Raw genomic sequence first — 22,601 nt, forward strand, 5'->3', positions numbered from 1 at the left:
TTGTTTAACTAAATGATAGTTTGTTAATTTTAATATAAAGATTTACAATTGGACGTCCCTATAAATAACCATATACACTCGATCAGACACGATGGGCGGGATATTTATATGTACGAATAATCGTTCATTTAACCGGAAACGGGAATGAATTAATAGTCTATGAAATTATTAAAATAGGGGTGAAATTATGTACAAGGACACTTGGCATAATTGATAACAAAGTATTAAATCCTTGGGTTACACGCAGTCGATAACCTGGTGTAATTATTAAACAAAGTATTAAAACCTTGTTACAGTTTAAGTCCCCAATTAGTTGGAATATTTAACTTCGGGTATAAGGATAATTTGACGAGGATACTCGCACTTTATATTTATGACTGATGGACTGTTATGGACAAAAACCAGACGGACATATTGAATAATCCAGGACAAAGGACAATTAACCCATGGGCATAAAACTAAAATCAACACGTCAAACATCATGATTACGGAAGTTTAAATAAGCATAATTATTTTATTTCATATTTAATTTCCTTTATTTTATATTTAATTGCACTTTTAATTATCGCACTTTTATTTATTGTCATTGTATTTAATTGCACTTTTAATTATCGTACTTTTTAATTATCGCAAGTTTATTTTATCGCAATTTTATTTATCGCAATTTCATTATCATTATTTACTTTACGCTTTAAATTAAGTCTTTTATTTATTTAATATTTTACATTAGGTTTTAACTGCGACTAAGTTTTAAAATTGACAAACCGGTCATTAAACGGTAAAAACCCCCTTTATAATAATAATATTACTTATATATATTTGTATTTTTATAAAATAAAACTAATATAGCGTTAAGCTTTGTTTAAAAGATTCCCTGTGGAACGAACCTGACTTACTAAAAACTACACTACTGTACGATTAGGTACACTGCCTATAAGTGTTGTAGCAAGGTTTAGGTATATCCATTCTATAAATAAATAAATATCTTGTGTAAATTGTATCGTATTTAATAGTTTTTCCTAGTAAAATATAAGCTATTTCATATACACCTCTGCGCACATCAAGTATTTTTGGCGCCGCTGCCGGGGAATCCAATTTCTTGCTTAAAAGATAATCTCCGTGCAAATTAATGGGATAAGACTAATGAATCAGATCCCCAGAAAGGATAATCTCCTTAAAAGATCAAAAATCAGCTTTTAAGACTGATATTACTCAATCCTAGATATTGACCTTAAAAGATTGAGAATTACAAACTCATGGAATTCGATGATATCTAAAATCGAGCTTGAACGAGAAAATATTTTGATCAAAATTACAAACCGATTCGTTTTCTAAAAACCCATTTTCAATGCGTTCATTACCATTGAACGTAAAATCCTAGGAATTCATCTGGAATTCATTAGGTCACCTGAACCAAATCGGGTGTCAACCGTAAGAATGGTGGTTGCATAGCATGGTCAAAGACAGGACCTTGTGCCAGACCAAAAAATTATAAGGGTGAGCTTTACTATTGCTCCTACAAAGGATAGTAATTGCATCCAACATGTTATAAGACCATAATTAAAAGCATGTCAGGGGACATTGCCTTAACAGTTGCTTGTTCAACGCTTTCCTTTACAACCGGATGGTAGTTTACCGAAAGGTAATATTCGGAGCAAGTATACTGGACATGTTGCTTTCCCAATACAAGGTTAGCAAGTGGGTGACACAAAACCACAAGTTTTGAGCTAAAAATTTCAAATATGAAACCCACCAAACCCACAAAAAGAATTTGCAAACACCGGTGAAGGGTTTTTCCGGAAAACTTATCTAGGGTAAAAGCTAGAATGAAATTTTTAAAAGATCAAATGTTTTCATAAAGATCCTATTTCTTTAAGGATCTAAATTTTTATAAGTCATGTGGGACTGTAAACCACATCGTTACTACCATTGTTTATACCGCCGTAAAGAAATCACTGATGTACAAAGTGTGAAGAATAAAGAAGTGATTCTAGTATTTCAAGACTATATTGCTTGAGGACAAGCAACGCTCAAGTGTGGTAATTTTTGATAATGCTAAAACCGAACATATATTTCATAGCATTATTCCTCAAGAAAGACAAGCTTTTAGTTGCAATTATTCTATTTACAAGTGATATTCGTTTAAATAATAAAAGGTAAAGACAAAAGACAGATTCGACGAATTGAAGACGCAAACGACCAAAAAGCTCAAAAATACAAAATACAATTAAAGAGGTTCCAATTATTGATAAGAAACGTCTCGAAATTACAAGAGTACAAGATTCAAAACGCAAAGTACAAGATATTAAATTATACGCAAGGACGTTCAAAAATCCGGAACCGGGACCAGAGTCAACTCTCAACGCTCGACGCAACGGACTAAAAATTACAAGTCAACGGAGTACAAGAATATAATATAATATATATAATTAAATTTAATTATATATTATATTATATAATAAATAAATAAATAAGCAGCCCACGTTTTTGTAGACTTTTGAGCCTCCCCAGCTGGCCATGCGATCGCATGAGCCTGAAGGGTAAAGCTCATGCGATCGCATAAGCACCTTTTCCAGCCCACATGCCCTATAAAAACGAGTGTTTGGTTCATCAATATCCATCTTTCTTTCTCTCTATCAAACGTATTATATATATATATATATATATATATATATATATATATATATATATATATATATATATATATATATATATATATATATATATATATATATATATATATATATTATAATTTTAATTTTAATTTTAATTTCTAATAATAAGGGTATGTTAGCGAATGTTGTAAGGGTGTAAGTCAAAATTCTGTCCGTGTAACGCTACGCTATTTTTAATCATTGTAAGTTATGTTCAACCTTTTTAATTTAATGACTCGTAGCTAAGTTATTATTATGCTTATTTAATCCGAAGTAATCGTGATGTTGGGCTAATTACTAAAATTGGGTAATTGGGTTTTGTACCATAATTGGGGTTTGGACAAAAGAACAACACTTGTGGAAATTAGAATATGGGCTATTAATGGGCTTTATATTTGTTTAACTAAATGATAGTTTGTTAATTTTAATATAAATATTTACAATTGGACGTCCCTATAAATAACCATATACACTCGATCGGACACGATGGGCGGGATATTTATATGTACGAATAATCGTTTATTTAACCGGACACGGGAATGAATTAATAGTCTATGAAATTATTAAAACAGGGGTGAAATTATGTACAAGGACACTTGGCATAATTGATAACAAAGTATTAAATCCTTGGGTTATACGCAGTCGATAACCTGGTGTAATTATTAAACAAAGTATTAAAACCTTGTTACAGTTTAAGTCCCCAATTAGTTGGAATATTTAACTTCAGGTTTAAGGATAATTTGACGAGGATACTCGCACTTTATATTTATGACTGATGGACTGTTATGGACAAAAACCAGACGGACATATTGAATAATCCAGGACAAAGGACAATTAACCCATGGGCATAAAACTAAAATCAACACGTCAAACATCATGATTACGGAAGTTTAAATAAGTATAATTATTTTATTTCATATTTAATTTCCTTTATTTTATATTTAATTGCACTTTTAATTATCGCACTTTTATTTATTGTCATTGTATTTAATTGCACTTTTAATTATTGTACTTTTTAATTATCGCAAGTTTATTTTATCGCAATTTCATTATCGTTATTTACTTTACGCTTTAAATTAAGTCTTTTATTTATTTAATATTTTACATTAGGTTTTAACTGCGACTAAGTTTTAAAATCGACAAACCGGTCATTAAACGGTAAAAACCCCCCTTTATAATAATAATATTACTTATATATATTTGTATTTTTATAAAATAAAACTAATATAGCGTTAAGTTTTGTTTAAAAGATTCCCTGTGGAACGAACCGGACTTACTAAAAACTACACTACTGTACGATTAGGTACACTGCCTATAAGTGTTGTAGCAAGGTTTAGGTATATCCATTCTATAAATAAATAAATATCTTGTGTAAAATTGTATCGTATTTAATAGTTTTTCCTAGTAAAATATAAGCTATTTCATATACACCTCTGCGCACATCAAGTATTTTTGGTGCCGCTGCCGGGGAATCCAATTTCTTGCTTAAACGCAGGAAGCGCAATGCTAATATATAAAAAAAATACGCTTTTGTAAAAATACGTTTTAAATATTCGAAAATATAAAAAGAAAAATGAAAATATAAATATTTTTAAGAGTTTGTTAAATATTTAAGTTTTGTAAAATTTCTTTATTTCTATTTTTAGTTTGTAAAAATATAATTTTTATTTAATTTATATAAATATATTAAAAATATATAATACAGCAAAACAGAAAAGAAAAAAAATATTAAAACTCGAGTCCAGTACTGTAGCAGCCCAGTGTCTGGCCCGAAACCCTAGCCCATGCGATCGCATGGCTGGGTAACTTAGGGCTCATGACTCATGCGATCGCATGAGCCCTTCTGACACGCCACATTTGATTATCGTACAGCATTAAATACGGTGTAATTGTTATTATTATTAATCAAACCCTAATTAGGGTTGTATTATTATAATATTTAAGTTTTAATTTTATTATTTTGTATTATTTAGTTTTAATTAGGTTATTTAATTTATATAAACTTAATACTTTTATAAAATAAATAATATAAAAATAATATTTTTATAAAAATTGTACTTTTTACAACTTTTAGTATATTTTTATATTTTGTCCCTTTTTAATTATTTTAGCGTAATATTTGTATTTTATCACTCGTACTTAGTTTTAAACTTAGTTTTTGCCATAGTTATTTTTATTTCTAGATTTTTAGGCTTTGCCGTAAAATCCTTTAAGTGCTTTTTCTTTAGACTAAGATTTAGGTGCTTTAGATTTTTGCGACGCCGTTCTTCGCGCTACTTTCTTATTTTTTATTTTTCGACACCTTTTACCTATGTATCAATTATCACTCCAATTAGTAATCTCAATTTGCAATTTTAATTTTAAGTTAGTGATAGTAATAATGTTGGGTTAGTCGAGTGTTTTAAAGTTTTATAAGTCACTCTTTTTCTTTCTTATTTTTCGACGCCTTTTATTTTTCAACCCTTTTCTTTTTTGACCTTTTCCGACGCGCTCTTTTTCTTTCTTATTTCTCGTCATTCTAGTTTTAGGACATAGATTTTTATTCTACTTCTTATCTAAATTTCTTAAAATTACGAAAATTTATTTTAAGTGGTTAAATTGATAAACATCAAAATTTTCTGGTTCGTAGTAATAGTTGGATTTGTACGTGGACTGGGTTATTGGAGCCAAACAGTACTCAATTGTATTGAGACCAAACGAATCCTGCCCCTCTGCTGCATCTTTTGGCTATTCGAAACGTGGGCAAAATCAGAAAAGTCTATTAATTGGATAACTTATATAATTTTTCTTTCCTTTTAAAAACTAATAGGATATTCAGTGAATGCACCGAGCAAGACGTTCATCACCTTTTGTAAGTTCACCACCAGTAACTCGATCAAGACATCTAGCAAATATTGCCGCCGTTGATTTTTCTTTAGAATCGTCATCCAGTCGACCAAGTACTCCAATTCAAATTTCCGATAATCCATTTTTTGAACCCGACCTCACAATTGATAATCCGGAGAATATTCAGGAACGATTCATAGATCCTGAACCATTAATCTTTCCTCCGGAACCACCAATCATACAAACAGAGATTGTTGAGGAACGAACCATTAAATCAGAATCCTCTAGTGATTCAGATTCAACAAATTCAATTATGGAGAATCTGGAACCTCTAAGTATGGAAGACCGAATGCGAGCTAAACGCACTGGCCAAGGTCACGCAATTACTCATCCAGACATTAATGCGCCAGATTATGAAATCAAAGGACAAATTCTACATATGGTGACTAATCAATGCCAATTTAGTGGTGCGCCGAAGGAAGATCCAAATGAACATCTTCGTACCTTTAATAGGATCTGCACTTTATTTGAAATAAGAGAAGTGGAGGATGAACAGATATATCTCATGTTATTTCCCTGGACTTTAAAGGGAGAAGCCAAAGATTGGTTGGAATCGTTACCTGTAGGGCCGATTGATACATGGGATGTTTTAGTTGAAAATTTTCTTAAACAATTCTTTCCGGCATCTAAAGTCGTGAGACTTCAAGGAGAAATTGTTACATTCACACAAAAACCAAATGAAACTCTATATGAGGCGTGGACAAGATTTGGAAAGTTATTAAGAGGATGTCCGCAATATAGTTTAGACACTTGTCAAATAGTACAAATATTCTACCAAGGATGCGACATCACTACAAGAAAAGACATAGATATAGCAGCTGGTGGTTCTATTATGAAGAAAACAGAAACTGATGCTTATAAAATTATTGATAACACTGCTTTCCTCTCACATGAGTGGCACCAAGAAAAAGATATCGTTAGATCATCTAAAGCAGCTACCGCCGATTCTAGCCATGACTTAGATTTCATTTCCGCAAAGATAGACGCTATCGAGAGACGAATGGAAAAGATGACTAAAGATATTCACTCAATACGAATTAGTTGTGAGCAATGTGGAGGACCACATTTGACAAAAGATTGTCTCAGTATTGAACTAACAATGGAACAAAGAGAGAATATTTCATACATAAACCAAAGGCCTGGAAATAATTATCAGAATAATTATCAACCGCCAAGACCGATTTACAATCAAAACCAGAATTATAACCGAAATGTTCCATACAACAACCAACAAGGTCCTAGCAATCAACAAGTATCCAATAATACTTACAATCAGCAAAGACCTAATTTTCAAAACAAACCACAAACCGATGATAAAAAGCCGAATTTAGAAGATATGATGACGAAGCTAGTTGAAACTCAAACACAGTTTTTCACATCTCAAAAACAAATCAATGAACAAAATGCTCAAGATTTTGAAATCAACAAGCTTCTATTCAAAATTTGGAACAAGAAGTGAATAACCTAGCAAGGTTAATAGGTGAAAGAAAACTGGGAAGTTTACCTAGTGATACAAATGCTAACCCCCGGAATGAAACAGCTAAAGCCATTACCACAAGAAGTGGTACAACACTTAAACCACCTGAAATACCTGTAATTTCTGATGAATCTATTCCTACTCCACAAGAACCACAACCTGAACAAGATAAGGAAAAAGAACCGGTAGTTGAAAAGGTTAATGAAGATAACACAGTTAAAGCTAAACCTTATGTTAAACCATACCAACCACCACTTCCTTACCCGAGTAAAATGAAGAAAGAGAAACTTGAAGCCGAGCAATCAAAATTCTTGGATATGTTTAAACAGATAAATGTAAATCTTCCTTTCATTGATGTGATTTCAGGAATGCCTAGAAATGCTAAATTTCTGAAAGATCTAATCTCGAATAGAAAGAAAATGGAAGAACTCTCGGCTGTTACTATGAATGCTAATTGTTCAGCAGTGCTGTTGAATAAGATACCAGAAAAATTATCAGATCCAGGAAGTTTCACAATTCCATGTTTTCTGGGTAGTCTTAGTTCAATAGAAGCATTGGCAGACTTAGGTGCTAGTATAAATTTAATGCCGTATTCACTATACACTAAACTAGACCTTGGAGAATTGAAACCAAAACTAATAAGTATACAACTAGCCGATCGATCAATAAAATATCCTAGAGGGATAATGGAGAACATGCTAGTTAAAGTTGGTACTTTAGTATTTCCAGTAGATTTTGTTGTTCCGGACATGGAAGAAGATTCTCAAGTTCCTCTCATATTAGGAAGACCATTTTTAAACACGGCTAAAGCAATGATAGACGTGTTTGGTAAGAAACTGACCCTAAGTATAGAGGACGAGAGTGTTACCTTTTCAGTTGATAGAGCAATGCAACAACCGCAATCTGCAGATGATACATGCTATTATATTCAAACTATAGATTCACAAGCAGAATTGTTAGAAGAATTTCCAGAATTACAAGGAACAGGAGAATGTTCTTTAGGAGAAGGAACTGAACCAATTGATGAAACCGAAATGTTAGCTACACTAATGGCTAATGGATATGAACTAACAACAGAAGAAATTCAAATGCTAAAAGAGGAAGACAGATATCGATATAAATCATCGATAGAAGAACCACCAACACTAGATTTAAAGCCACTTCCAAACCATTTGGAATACGCTTATTTACATGGTGAATCTGAATTACCTGTAATAATATCGTCTTCTCTTACTGAAAATGAAAAATCTCAACTCATTTCTATATTAAAAGCTCATAAACCAGCCATTGCATGGAAGATTCATGATATTAAAGGAATAAGTCCTTCGTATTGCACACATAAAATCCTTATGGAAGAAGGTCATAAAACGTATGTGCAACGCCAACGAAGACTAAATCCTAATATGCAAGATGTTGTTAAGAAAGAAATTATTAAACTGCTAGATGCAGGTTTAATTTATCTAATTTCTGATAGTCCATGGGTAAGCCCAGTTCAATGCGTACCTAAGAAAGGTGGCATGACTGTCATCACAAATGAGAAGAGTGAGCTTATTCCTACAAGGACTGTAACAGGATGGCGTGTATGTATTGATTATAGAAAGTTAAATGACGCCACCAGAAAAGATCACTTTTCCTTACCTTTCTTGATGGTTTTTCCGGATATTTTCAAATTCCAATAGCACCCAAAGACCAAGAGAAAACCACGTTCACGTGCCCTTATGGTACTTTTACTTACAAACGCATGCCATTTGGACTTTGCAACGCCCCTGCAACCTTTCAAAGGTGCATGATGGCGATTTTTCATGACATGACATGGAAGACTTTTCAGTCTTCGGTGATACATTTGAATCATGTTTAGTTAATCTTGAACGAATGCTTATTAGATGCGAACAATCAAATCTAGTACTTAATTGGGAGAAATGTCATTTCATGGTTAAAGAAGGCATCGTTCTTGGTCATAAAATTTCAAAGGAAGGAATTGAAGTGGATAGAGCTAAAGTAGATGTAATTGCTAAACTTCCACATCCCACCAATGTTAGAGGAGTTAGGAGTTTTCTAGGGCATGTCGGTTTTTATCGACGTTTCATTAAAGATTTTTCTAAAATTGCCACTCCTATGAATAAACTCCTAGAAAAGGATGCTCCATTCATCTTTTCAGATGAATGTATCAAATCTTTTAATATTCTTAAAGAAAAACTCACTAATGCGCTGATCATGATAACACCAAATTGGAATCTACCGTTTGAACTTATGTGCGATGCAAGTGATTTTGCAATGGGAGACGTTTTAGGACAAAGGATTGAAAAACGATTTCAACCTATATATTATGCTAGTAAGACGTTACAAGGAGCACAAACAAATTACATAACTACTGAAAAAGAACTCCTTACTATTGTTTTTGCTTTTGACAAATTTCGTTCATATCTCGTTCTAGCTAAAACGGTGGTCTATACCGACCATTCTGCTCTTAGATACCTATTTTCGAAACAAGATGCTAAACTAAGATTAATCCGTTGGATCTTACTCTTACAAGAGTTTGATATTGAAATTCGAGATAAAAAGGGAGCATAAAATCTCGCCGCTGATCATCTTTCTCGTCTTGAAAATCCTGATTTAGAAGTTCTAAATGAATCGGCCATACAAGACAACTTTCCTGATGAATATCTATTGAAGATAGATTATAATGAAATTCCATGGTTTGCAGACTATGCAAACTACTTAGTATGTGGATTCCTTGAAAAAGGATTGTCGTACCAAAAACGAAAGAAATTCTTTAGTGATATAAAACTCTATTTCTGGGAAGATCTACATCTGTTTAAAAGTTGTCCCGATGGAATAATACGCCGATGTGTATTCAGAGATGAAGCTAGTAAAATCTTAAACCATTGTCACACAGGACCAACAAGAGGGCATTATGGGCCTCAACTAACAGCAAGAAAAGTTTATGATGCTGGATTCTATTGGCCTATGATTTTTAAAGACGCACATCTTCTTTGCAAATCATGTGATGCTTGTCAAAGGGTCGGAAAAATAAGTCAACGTGATGAAATGCCACAAAATGTCATTCAAGTATGTGAAGTATTTGACATTTGGGGTGTAGCGACCCGACCAAATCGTCATTGACGGCGCCGTCTACTTAGGTCCCGTTACGTGGTCATAAGTCTTTAAAACAACGTTTGACCAAAAGATATGTCGCCTTCATTTCAAAATAAAGATTGTTCCCAAAGTTTACAAGAATTGTTCAACCAATAGTTAAGTTACAACGTTATAATACGAATGAAATCTAGGCGACACGGTTTAAAGTAAGGTCAAAAGACGCTCCATGAAATGCACATATACTCGACATCCAATGCAAGTATCAAATAATGAGCGGAAGCATGTATCATGTATCGTTCAAGGACCTGAGAAAAACATAGAAATCTGTCAACGAAAACGTTGGTGAAATCATAGGTTTAAGTAAGTAAGTACAAGTGAACCACAAGATTTGCATCAATGAAATAATAGTAATACATTCCAAAAGTTTATTTCACGAGCACCCAATTATCAATGCTTAACGTTTCCTTCCATTGAACCCCATCACTTAGTGCTAGAACATACACTGTTTCTCGAAAATATATTTCATTCGTAAACGGTAGCGAACCGTTTGAATGAGGGTTTGTCAAACCCATATGGATCCATACAACATAAGTTCTCGCTTACACCCGGCAAGTGTAACTAATGATAATCGAATTGAGGATTTTGTTCTAAACTCGTATGTAGAATGTTTGTTTTCCTGTACTTGTGTTCACTTAGTTCAAAAGAATCGTTTATGTTTTCTCATCCCAAATATAAGTTCAAAAAGAGTAAAAGTGGGACTATGATCTCACCTTGAGTGCACGAGTAGTAAAGTACTTCAACAAGTAAACGTGTGCAAAGAACAATGCTAGTCTTGACCTAAACAATAGGTTGTATCAATAACGGTAAACACGATAGGTCAAAGATGTTCAATTAGTCCTATGGCTCGTTACGACTCGATTATTTAGCATGTGAAATCAAATTGCCAAGTTTCATGCAAGATACAAGTATATAAATAAGTTAGGAAGGTTGCATAATCATTTGGTTAAGTTTGACAAAAAGTCAAACTTTGGTCGGTCAAAGTCAACGAAAGTCAACACGTTCGGGTCGGGTTCCGAACTATTTTTCTAATCTTAGAAATCATATATGAGCATGTTGGCCAAGTTACATGTTAATCGGAGGTGCGTAGCATGCCAAACATTATTCAAAAATTGACCAAGTTGGACAGAATTCTGGCCAGGCCATTTGGCGCGCCGCGCGGGGTAGGGGCGCGCCGCGCCACCCTCTGTGCAGGTCTGATTCTGTTTTTCCAAAGTATGCACGAGCCAAAACCTTTTCCAACCCAACTCTTGACCCGCAAACACTTATAATGCCTATTATATATCGTTGGAAAGGTATTTTGACGAGGAATACAACTAAGTACATTTCATCAATCAAACTTCCACTTACAACAACCAAAAACTGTAATTAAACATTCATAATCAAAGTTTAAGTTCCAAAAACGCATTTTATGATTCGGGCAACCAATTTACATGTACGTTATGCCGTTTCGAAGGTAATCAAACACACATTGCAACAAAACACTTAACAACAATATCTCATAGCATTTGACGCATCAAAAGTTCATGTAAAGCTCATCAAACCCTAATCCAAAATCACAAATTCAACAATCTTGCATATGAAACTAATCCATGTCAACCTACATACCAATTTGAAGCTAGTGATGTTAGGAACACAATTAAAACATGAACTTTCATCATTCAACAACATATGAACATCTAAAACTCAAGATTAAGCAAGCATTCTTTCAATATGAACTAGTTACATCAAAATATCAAAAACGAGCATACAAATCACATAAACAAACTAGACTCGAGCCATAGACACTAATTAACAACCTTATAACTTAAAAATCTCAAGAACACAAGAATTAGTGATTTTAGAAAGTTACCCAAAATTGATGAAATCGGTATGGAAACGAAGAGGAGATCACGAGGAGTTCAAATATGCAATTTGTTTTGATCGAATCCTCCTTGAACGAATTTAGATGATGATTGAAGGTTTGAGGGTTTGAGAGGAAAAGGTGAAGTATTATTTTGGGGGAGGTGATAGAATGAATGGAGAGGAAAGAGTTGACTAGTTGACCTAGTCATCTCTTTCTCCATTTGGCAACTTTAGTCCCTCAACTTAGGAACCGGGTACGGGAATTACCTAAACGAGATAATTCAAACGCGTATTAACGAGATGTGTTATGAACATATAACGGAACTTAAATAGTTAAACGGAAAAGTAAATGGAAAAAGGCGGGATGTTACATTACCTACACCTTAAAAGAAATTTCGTCCCGAAATTTAAGTAGGCGTAGTAGTCATTGTTTCTTCCTCGAGATCTTGCGTTTCCGAATTCACGAATAGATGAGGATACTTCCTTTGCATTTGATCTTGTCTTTCCCAAGTAAACTCGGGTCCTCTTTTGGCATTCCAACGAACCTTGACAATCGGGATTCGGCTTTGTTTCAATGTCTTGACGGAGGTGTCCACAATTTCAACCGGTTCCTCCACAAAATGAAGTTTGTCATCAATAGTAAGTTCTTCGAGAGGGATGACGATATCGGGTTCGGCAAGACACTTTTTCAAGTTAGATACATGGAAGATAGGATGAACGGAGTTCAATTGAGGCGGAAGATCTAAACGATAAGCAACGGTTCCAATACGCTCCAAGATTTCGAAAGGACCGATATACCGCGGATTTAGCTTCCCGCGTTTCCCAAAACGGATTACACCCTTCCAAGGTGCGACTTTTAACATTACTCGGTCCCCGACTTGGAATTCAAGATCGTTGCGTCGTTTGTCGGTATAGCTCTTTTGACGACTTCGGGCCGTCCTAAGCCTATCTCGGATTTGAACGATTTTCTCGGTGGTTTCGTGAATGAGTTCGGGTCCGGTGATTTGCACGTCGCCTACCTCGGCCCAACACAGAGGTGAACGACATTTGCGGCCATATAGCGCTTCAAAGGGTGCGGCTTTAATACTCGCGTGATAACTATTGTTGTAAGAGAACTCGGCGAGAGGTAAGTGCTTGTCCCAAGCTTTTCCGAAATCAACCACGCAAGCTCGTAACATGTCCTCTAAGGTTTGAATTGTACGTTCGCTTTGTCCATCGGTTTGAGGATGATATGCGGTGCTCATGTCTAAACGTGTTCCCAACGCTTCTTGCAATGTACGCCAAAATCTAGAAACGAAACGGCCATCTCGGTCGGAGATAATCGATAAAGGTACACCGTGTCGGGCTACGATCTCCTTAATGTAAAGTTGTGCAAGTTTCTCCATTTTGTCCGTTTCTTTCATGGCAAGGAAGTGTGCGGATTTGGTGAGACGGTCAACAATAACCCAAATGGTATCATAACCGCCCGTCGTTTTTGGTAGTTTGGTGATAAAATCCATCGTTATCCCTTCCCACTTCCATTGCGGGATCTCGGGTTGTCGAAGTAGTCCGGACGGTCTTTGGTGTTCGGCTTTGACTTTGGAACATGTCAAACACTTGGAAACATAAGTAGCTACTTCCCTTTTGATATTCGGCCACCAATATAGCTGTTTAAGGTCGTGGTACATCTTATTGGCACCGGGGTGAATCGAGTATCGTGACTTATGGGCTTCATCTAAAATAAGGCTTCGTAGGTCCCCATAACTAGGCACCCAAATTCTTCCGGCGAAATATCGGAGTCCGGTTTCTTTAACTTCGAATCGAGAGGTGAGGACGTTCAAGTGTTCGAGAGAGATGTTTTCATCCTTAAGAGCCTCATCTTGGGCTACCCGAATTTGGCTATTAAGGTTGGTGTGAATGGTGATGTTTAAAGCTCGGACACGGAGAGGCACCACTCTTTCTTTTCGACTTAAGGCATCGGCTACTACATTTGCCTTCCCGGGATGGTAACGAAGCTCGCAATCGTAATCGTTCAAAGTTTCAATCCACCGTCGTTGTCTCATGTTTAGTTGCTTTTGATCGAAAATGTGTTGGAGACTTTTGTGGTCGGTAAAGATAGTACTCTTGGTTCCATAAAGATAGTGTCTCCACATTTTAAGTGCAAAGACAACGGCTCCGAGTTCGAGATCATGTGTCGTATAGTTTCGTTCATGAATTTTAAGTTGTCGAGAAGCATAAGCAATGACTTTCGTTCGTTGCATCAATACACACCCAAAACCATGTTTTGAGGCATCGCAATATACAACAAAGTCATCATTGCCTTCGGGAAGTGATAAGATAGGAGCGGTGGTTAGCTTCGTTTTCAAGATTTGGAATGCGGATTCATGTTCGGTCGCCCAAATGAATTTCTTTCCCTTGTGAGTCAAGGCGGTTAGAGGACGTGCAACCAAAGAGAAATTTTCGATGAATCTACGATAGTACCCGGCGAGACCCAAAAATTGACGAATGTGAGTAGGAGTAGTAGGAGTCTCCCATTTGCTAATGGCTTCGATTTTCGATGGATCGACTTTAATACCTTGGTCACTTACAACATGACCAAGAAATTGAACTTCCTTTAACCAAAATTCACACTTGGAGAATTTGGCATAGAGTTGTTCTTGTCTTAAAAGTTCAAGCACAAGTCGGAGATGTTGTTCGTGCTCTTCTTCATTTTTAGAATAGATCAATATGTCATCGATGAACACAATAACGAATTTATCGAGATACGGTTTGCACACGCGGTTCATAAGATCCATGAACACCGCCGGTGCGTTAGTGAGACCAAATGGCATGACAAGGAATTCATAACTACCATAACGAGTTCGGAAAGCGGTTTTGGAGACATCTTCCCCCTTAACCCTCAATTGATGATAACCCGAGCGGAGATCGATTTTCGAATATACACAAGACTCTTGTAGTTGATCAAAGAGGTCATCGATGCGAGGAAGAGGATATCGGTTCTTAACCGTCAATTTATTTAGTTCGCGATAATCAATGCACATTCGTAGGGATCCGTCTTTCTTTTTAACAAACAAAATCGGAGCGCCCCAAGGTGAATGGCTAGGTTGGATAAAACCACGATCAAGTAGTTCTTGGATTTGACTTTGCAATTCTTGCATTTTAGATGGAGCGAGTCTATATGGTGCACGCGCTACGGGTGCGGCTCCCGGAATAAGATCGATTTGGAATTCAACCGGTCGATGAGGCGGAAGACCCGGCAATTCATCGGGAAATACATCGGAATAGTCACTAACAATTGGCACATCATCGATGTGCTTCTCATCGGACTCGACTTTCTTAACGTGGGCAAGGATCGCAAAACAACCCTTACGAAGTAGTTTTCTAACTTTAAGGCACGAAACGAGGTTGAGTCTGGTGCAACTCTTATCGCCATAAACAATCAAAGGTTCACCATTCTCGATAGGAATTCGGATTGCGTTAAGATCACAAAGAATGTGAGATTTCGTTTTGACTAACCAATTCATACCGATTATTACATCAAAGCTTCCTAGTTCCATGGGTATCAAGTCAATTTCAAATTCCTTACCCAAAATGTTTAACGTACACCCCCGGTAATATGTGTCGGCACTTAATAGTTTTCCGTTAGCTACTTCAATGGTATAAGTGGTATCTAATGGAAGAGGTGGAGTGCTAAAAGAATGAGTCAAAGTCTTGGATACAAAGCATTTATCGGCACCCGAATCGAATAAGCAAGAGACATAAGAATTGTTGAGAAGAAACGTACCCGTGACTAGTTCAGTGTCATCCCGGGCTTCCTCGGTGTTGATGTTGAAAGCTCGGCCGCGCGTATTGGTGTTATCTTTCCTTTTCGGGCATGCATTTCTATAATGACCCGTTTGGCCACATTCGTAACAAGTGCCCGTCTTTGGTGCATTGGGCCACTTTCGAGCGACGGGAGTGGCACTTTTACAATCGTTGGCCTTATGACCAACTCCTTGGCACCGGTGGCAAATTATCTTACTACATTCACCAAAGTGATGTTTGTTGCATTTGTTGCAAAGAGGTAGGTTCCCGGCATAACCTTTCTTGCCGTCGGAGGTGTAAGGCTTCTTAGCAAGGTTGTTGTTGCTTGATTGGGAGGGTTCCCACTTTCTTTTGTTGCCGCTCGATTTATCCTCGGCTTTAGGTGCCAGAACTACGATTTCGTCAACCGTTTCGATTAGTTGGCGAGCCATGTTCATAGCGGCTTGATGAGTAGTGGGTTTGGATGACATCACCCCTTGTTTGATGCTTTTTGGAAGACCGAGCATGTAGAGCTCAATCCTTTGAGATTCGGGGTTAACAAGATTAGGACACATCAAGGATAGTTCGGCGAAGCGTTGATTATAAGCTTTAAGGTCGTTTCCGACCGCTTTCAAAGCTCTTAGTTCTTCCTCAAGCTTTCGGGTTTCTTCGCGCGGAAAATATTCAACAATCATCTTTTCCTTTAGGTCGGCCCAAGAGAGGGCATGAGCTTCATCGGTACCCACCGATTGAACATAGGTGTTCCACCATGTTAGAGCAATTTCGGAGAAAGTGTGAGTGGAGTATTTGACCTTGTCTTGGTCCCGACAACCGCTTATGCTAAAGACGGCTTCCGTTTGCTCAAACCATCGGGTGAGCACGACCGGTCCCCCGGTTCCATCAAAAGTGTGAGGTTTGCACCCCATGAAAGCTTTATAGGAGCATCCCTCGTTTGAGTTTCCGGCTCCATTGTTGTTGTTGTTGTTGTTGTTGTTGTTGTTGTGGTTGTTATTATTATTGTTGTTGGATGAGTGACCGGCCATGGCCGCATCTACGGCGGTAGCTATCATCCGTTCGAGAGCTTGTTCGGGAGTTTCATTGCGGCGTACACGACGAGGAGCCATTGTTCCTTCAAGACACAAGAATATCATTGATTAGTATTCTCAATAATACTAACCGTGATATAGAATAAAGATAAAGAGAAGTTTTTTTTTTTTTTTTTTTTTTTTTTTTTTTTTTTTTTCTCGACTCGCCTTAAATTCTTTATGTCATAATGTCGGAACGTTCATACGAGTCACCGTAATATAATCCCGGAAATTATATTACCCTAATTCATATGTGCATTCGACATCATTTCATATAGTCAAGGTGGCGTGTCAATCAAATTAAACAACGTGAGATTAAGATGAACTAAGAGTAGATATGAGTAGAAACGTTCGAGTATAAATGCACAAGTAGTCAAGTAATTCCTACTTCAAGTCTATATGCCGGTTGTAGTCTAGACTCACCAATGTACCCTATGACTCGGGGTTGACACTAATGAACTCTAAATCCCTACAACCAACGCTCTGATACCATCTGTAGCGACCCGACCAAATCGTCATTGACGGCGCCGTCTACTTAGGTCCCGTTACGTGGTCATAAGTCTTTAAAACAACGTTTGACCAAAAGATATGTCGCCTTCATTTCAAAATAAAGATTGTTCCCAAAGTTTACAAGAATTGTTCAACCAATAGTTAAGTTACAACGTTATAATACGAATGAAATCTAGGCGACACGGTTTAAAGTAAGGTCAAAAGACGCTCCATGAAATGCACATATACTCGACATCCAATGCAAGTATCAAATAATGAGCGGAAGCATGTATCATGTATCGTTCAAGGACCTGAGAAAAACATAGAAATCTGTCAACGAAAACGTTGGTGAAATCATAGGTTTAAGTAAGTAAGTACAAGTGAACCACAAGATTTGCATCAATGAAATAATAGTAATACATTCCAAAAGTTTATTTCACGAGCACCCAATTATCAATGCTTAACGTTTCCTTCCATTGAACCCCATCACTTAGTGCTAGAACATACACTGTTTCTCGAAAATATATTTCATTCGTAAACGGTAGCGAACCGTTTGAATGAGGGTTTGTCAAACCCATATGGATCCATACAACATAAGTTCTCGCTTACACCCGGCAAGTGTAACTAATGATAATCGAATTGAGGATTTTGTTCTAAACTCGTATGTAGAATGTTTGTTTTCCTGTACTTGTGTTCACTTAGTTCAAAAGAATCGTTTATGTTTTCTCATCCCAAATATAAGTTCAAAAAGAGTAAAAGTGGGACTATGATCTCACCTTGAGTGCACGAGTAGTAAAGTACTTCAACAAGTAAACATGTGCAAAGAACAATGCTAGTCTTGACCTAAACAATAGGTTGTATCAATAACGGTAAACACGATAGGTCAAAGATGTTCAATTAGTCCTATGGCTCGTTACGACTCGATTATTTAGCATGTGAAATCAAATTGCCAAGTTTCATGCAAGATACAAGTATATAAATAAGTTAGGAAGGTTGCATAATCATTTGGTTAAGTTTGACAAAAAGTCAAACTTTGGTCGGTCAAAGTCAACGAAAGTCAACACGTTCGGGTCGGGTTCCGAACTATTTTTCTAATCTTAGAAATCATATATGAGCATGTTGGCCAAGTTACATGTTAATCGGAGGTGCGTAGCATGCCAAACATTATTCAAAAATTGACCAAGTTGGACAGAATTCTGGCCAGGCCATTTGGCGTTCCGCGCGGGGTAGGGGCGCGCCGCGCCACCCTCTGTGCAGGTCTGATTCTGTTTTTCCAAAGTATGCACGAGCCAAAACCTTTTCCAACCCAACTCTTGACCCGCAAACACTTATAATGCCTATTATATATCGTTGGAAAGGTATTTTGACGAGGAATACAACTAAGTACATTTTATCAATCAAACTTCCACTTACAACAACCAAAAACTGTAATTAAACATTCATAATCAAAGTTTAAGTTCCAAAAACGCATTTTATGATTCGGGCAACCAATTTACATGTACGTTATGCCGTTTCGAAGGTAATCAAACACACATTGCAACAAAACACTTAACAACAATATCTCATAGCATTTGACGCATCAAAAGTTCATGTAAAGCTCATCAAACCCTAATCCAAAATCACAAATTCAACAATCTTGCATATGAAACTAATCCATGTCAACCTACATACCAATTTGAAGCTAGTGATGTTAGGAACACAATTAAAACATGAACTTTCATCATTCAACAACATATGAACATCTAAAACTCAAGATTAAGCAAGCATTCTTTCAATATGAACTAGTTACATCAAAATATCAAAAACGAGCATACAAATCACATAAACAAACTAGACTCGAGCCATAGACACTAATTAACAACCTTATAACTTAAAAATCTCAAGAACACAAGAATTAGTGATTTTAGAAAGTTACCCAAAATTGATGAAATCGGTATGGAAACGAAGAGGAGATCACGAGGAGTTCAAATATGCAATTTGTTTTGATCGAATCCTCCTTGAACGAATTTAGATGATGATTGAAGGTTTGAGGGTTTGAGAGGAAAAGGTGAAGTATTATTTTGGGGGAGGTGATAGAATGAATGGAGAGGAAAGAGTTGACTAGTTGACCTAGTCATCTCTTTCTCCATTTGGCAACTTTAGTCCCTCAACTTAGGAACCGGGTACGGGAATTACCTAAACGAGATAATTCAAACGCGTATTAACGAGATGTGTTATGAACATATAACGGAACTTAAATAGTTAAACGGAAAAGTAAATGGAAAAAGGCGGGATGTTACATGGGGTATTGACTTTATGGGTCCATTTTCAAAATCTCATAATAATCTCTATATTCTCGTAGCCATTGATTATGTATCTAAATGGGCGGAAGCACAAGCTCTACCAACTAACGATGCACGAGTTGTAGTCAACTTTTTAAAACGTCTTTTTGCAAGGTTTGGAACACCGAAAGCTTTAATAAGTGATCGGGGAACTCATTTCTGTAATAATCAACTTGAGAAAGTTCTTAAAAGATATGGAGTAACTCATAAAATCTCCACCGCATATCATCCACAAACAAGTGGACAAGTTGGAAATACCAACCGAGCTTTAAAACGTATTCTAGAAAAAACCGTAGGATAAAATCCGAAGGAATGGTCCATTAAATTGGAGGATGCACTCTGGGCTTTTAGAACAGCCTACAAAACTCCAATTGGAACCACACCTTTCAAACTCGTTTACCGAAAAACATGTCATCTTCCAGTAGAAATTGAACACAAAGCATTTTGGGCTTTGAAGACATGTAATCTTGATTTACATGAAGCCGGACGTCTACGGTTAAGTCAACTAAACGAATTAGAAGAATTAAGACAAGAAGCATACGAAAATTCGTTAATCTATAAGGAAAGAACGAAGAAATGGCATGATAAAAGAATCAGAAGTTCAAAAGAATTTAAAGAAGGAGACAGAGTTCTTCTTTTCAATTCACGATTCAAGCTATTTCCTGGAAAATTGAAATCAAGATGGTCTGGACCATTCATAGTCAAAAGATTTTTCCCATACGGAATGATAGAATTAATAAATTCAAATGGGATTGAATTTAAGGTTAATGGTCACAGAGTTAAACATTACATAGATAGTCCAATGGAAGTTGACAACGAAGTTAATCACAATTTCGATACCACGGCTAACTAAGTGTGGGGAGAATCAAGTCTTTGAAGGATAATATGTATTTCTGTTAGAGTTAGATTTTCTGTTTTCGTGTAGTTCTCGAAAATGGAACCCGAATGGTCTTTTCCTAGCAGACCCTAGCGAACTAGTCTTCTCCCCCCATTCTGAATTTTTATTTTTTTTTAGGTTTTTACGAAATGAAGACTTCCTGTGAACTAAACCATGGTCTAATGCTACACGCTTTGATTACTAAACGTAATAATGACACACTACCGAGTGAACTGGTATCAGTAATCAGAGAAAAATTGGACGGAGTAAGAAAAGAATCCAGATGCGAAGATAATAAGTTACAATTTGGTAAAGAAAAATCAAAATCCGCAGCGAAAAGAAGAGCACGACACCTTGAAAAATGTCACAAATGCGGAAAATGGTCACACGAAGGTAAATGTTCAAATAATCAAACCTATTCAAACACCGAATTTGTTACTTTATGTAGAGATGGACCGTTCATATGTTTAGAAGAAAAAACATTAAATGGTCGAGGTTACGCCTATGTAGCCATGAAAAATCAATTAGTCCGACTATCTTATGAGTGGGCTAGAGCATATCACTAAGAATACTATTTCACAGGTAAGTTTGTACAGTTTTTATTTTTATTTTTATTTTTAGCCTTTTGATAATAAACGCTAATTTGTGCGCTATAAAGTATTAAATTGGTATTCGATGAAATTAGGTCTTGCGACCGAAATTGTTGATATCATACAAAAAAAATTTTACATCACTGCGAAATTTAACGTTTATTCTTAAGGTATAAATATCTTTAATCAATCAACCCAAAATATTTCAAAAATTCGTCATGAGTTAAATTAGGTCATGGAACCGAAATTACTTTACCAAAAAGAGGGGCGTATATTTTTGATAATATTTGATTGATTAAAGTGGGATAAAAGCCAAAAAGATTTTTAATTTTATTTTTACCATGTTTTTAAAATTAATATATAAATCTTAAATTGATATTGTAAACTTTTTAAATCAATATATTTAAAATTGTAAATATTTGAGAAATTAATATTTTTAATATAAGTTTGTATGTATAAAAACAAAAATATAATTTAAGTTTGGTGTGAATTTTTAAAATATGAATTTTTAATTTTATGCATTTTAAATTTAAGTTTGGTGTGAATTTAAAAAACAAAAATTTACTTTATCTCATTAAGTTAAAAATATGATTTTTAAAATTCGTCGTGAGTTGAAGATTAGGTCGTTTAACCGAAATTGCTTTACCCGAGGGCGGGACGAGAACTTTTATTATTATTATTTTTAATCTTATTGAATTAAAGTATGCCAAAAACATTAAAAAAAACCCAAAAATCTTTACTTTTAAAAACCGCGCTTTGAATTGACAAATTTTAAAATTTTGTCGAGGGACGGACTAGGACATCGATCCGAAACGCCCTCATCCTAAAAAGAAACAAATTTTTTAAAATTTTATTAATTTTATGTTTTATTAAGTATAAGGTTTTATTATATAAAAAAAAAGCTGAAAGTATTGTAGCCGGACACCCATGCGATCGCATGGGATTCTCACTATACCTCCATGCGATCGCATGGAGGCAAAAATCAGGCCAGGTTCAAAAAGGCAGCAGGTCTGTCTTCTCCACAAAAACACACATACATACCCGAAATTCTCTCAAAATCTCACCAAATTTCATCATTTTTCCACCGTAATTCGTCATTTTTCTTGCTCTAATCATGCCTAGATTCTCATTCTTCAGCAAAAAGGTAAAAATTTCACCCCTAAACTCTATAAATTTTTAGTTTTTGTGATAATTATCAATATTTTACATAATGCAATTTTGTTAATTTCTATTGTAATTAGTGATAAATTGATAGTATTTTATGCATGTATAACCTAGATTGATGCTATTTAACATGATTTGAAGCCAAAAACTTCAAAATTTTTAGAAATCTAGGGTTTGTGTTCTTGAGCAATTTGGGACTTTTTGATATAAACAGGTTATGGCCGATTTTTGTCATGAATTATTGCTTAATTGAGTAGTGTAACATGTTTAGGTAGTTAAATGATCCAAACATTGATCC

This window comes from Rutidosis leptorrhynchoides, chromosome 3, assembly GCF_046630445.1.
Source record: "Rutidosis leptorrhynchoides isolate AG116_Rl617_1_P2 chromosome 3, CSIRO_AGI_Rlap_v1, whole genome shotgun sequence".
NCBI classification, from domain to species: domain Eukaryota; kingdom Viridiplantae; phylum Streptophyta; class Magnoliopsida; order Asterales; family Asteraceae; genus Rutidosis; species Rutidosis leptorrhynchoides.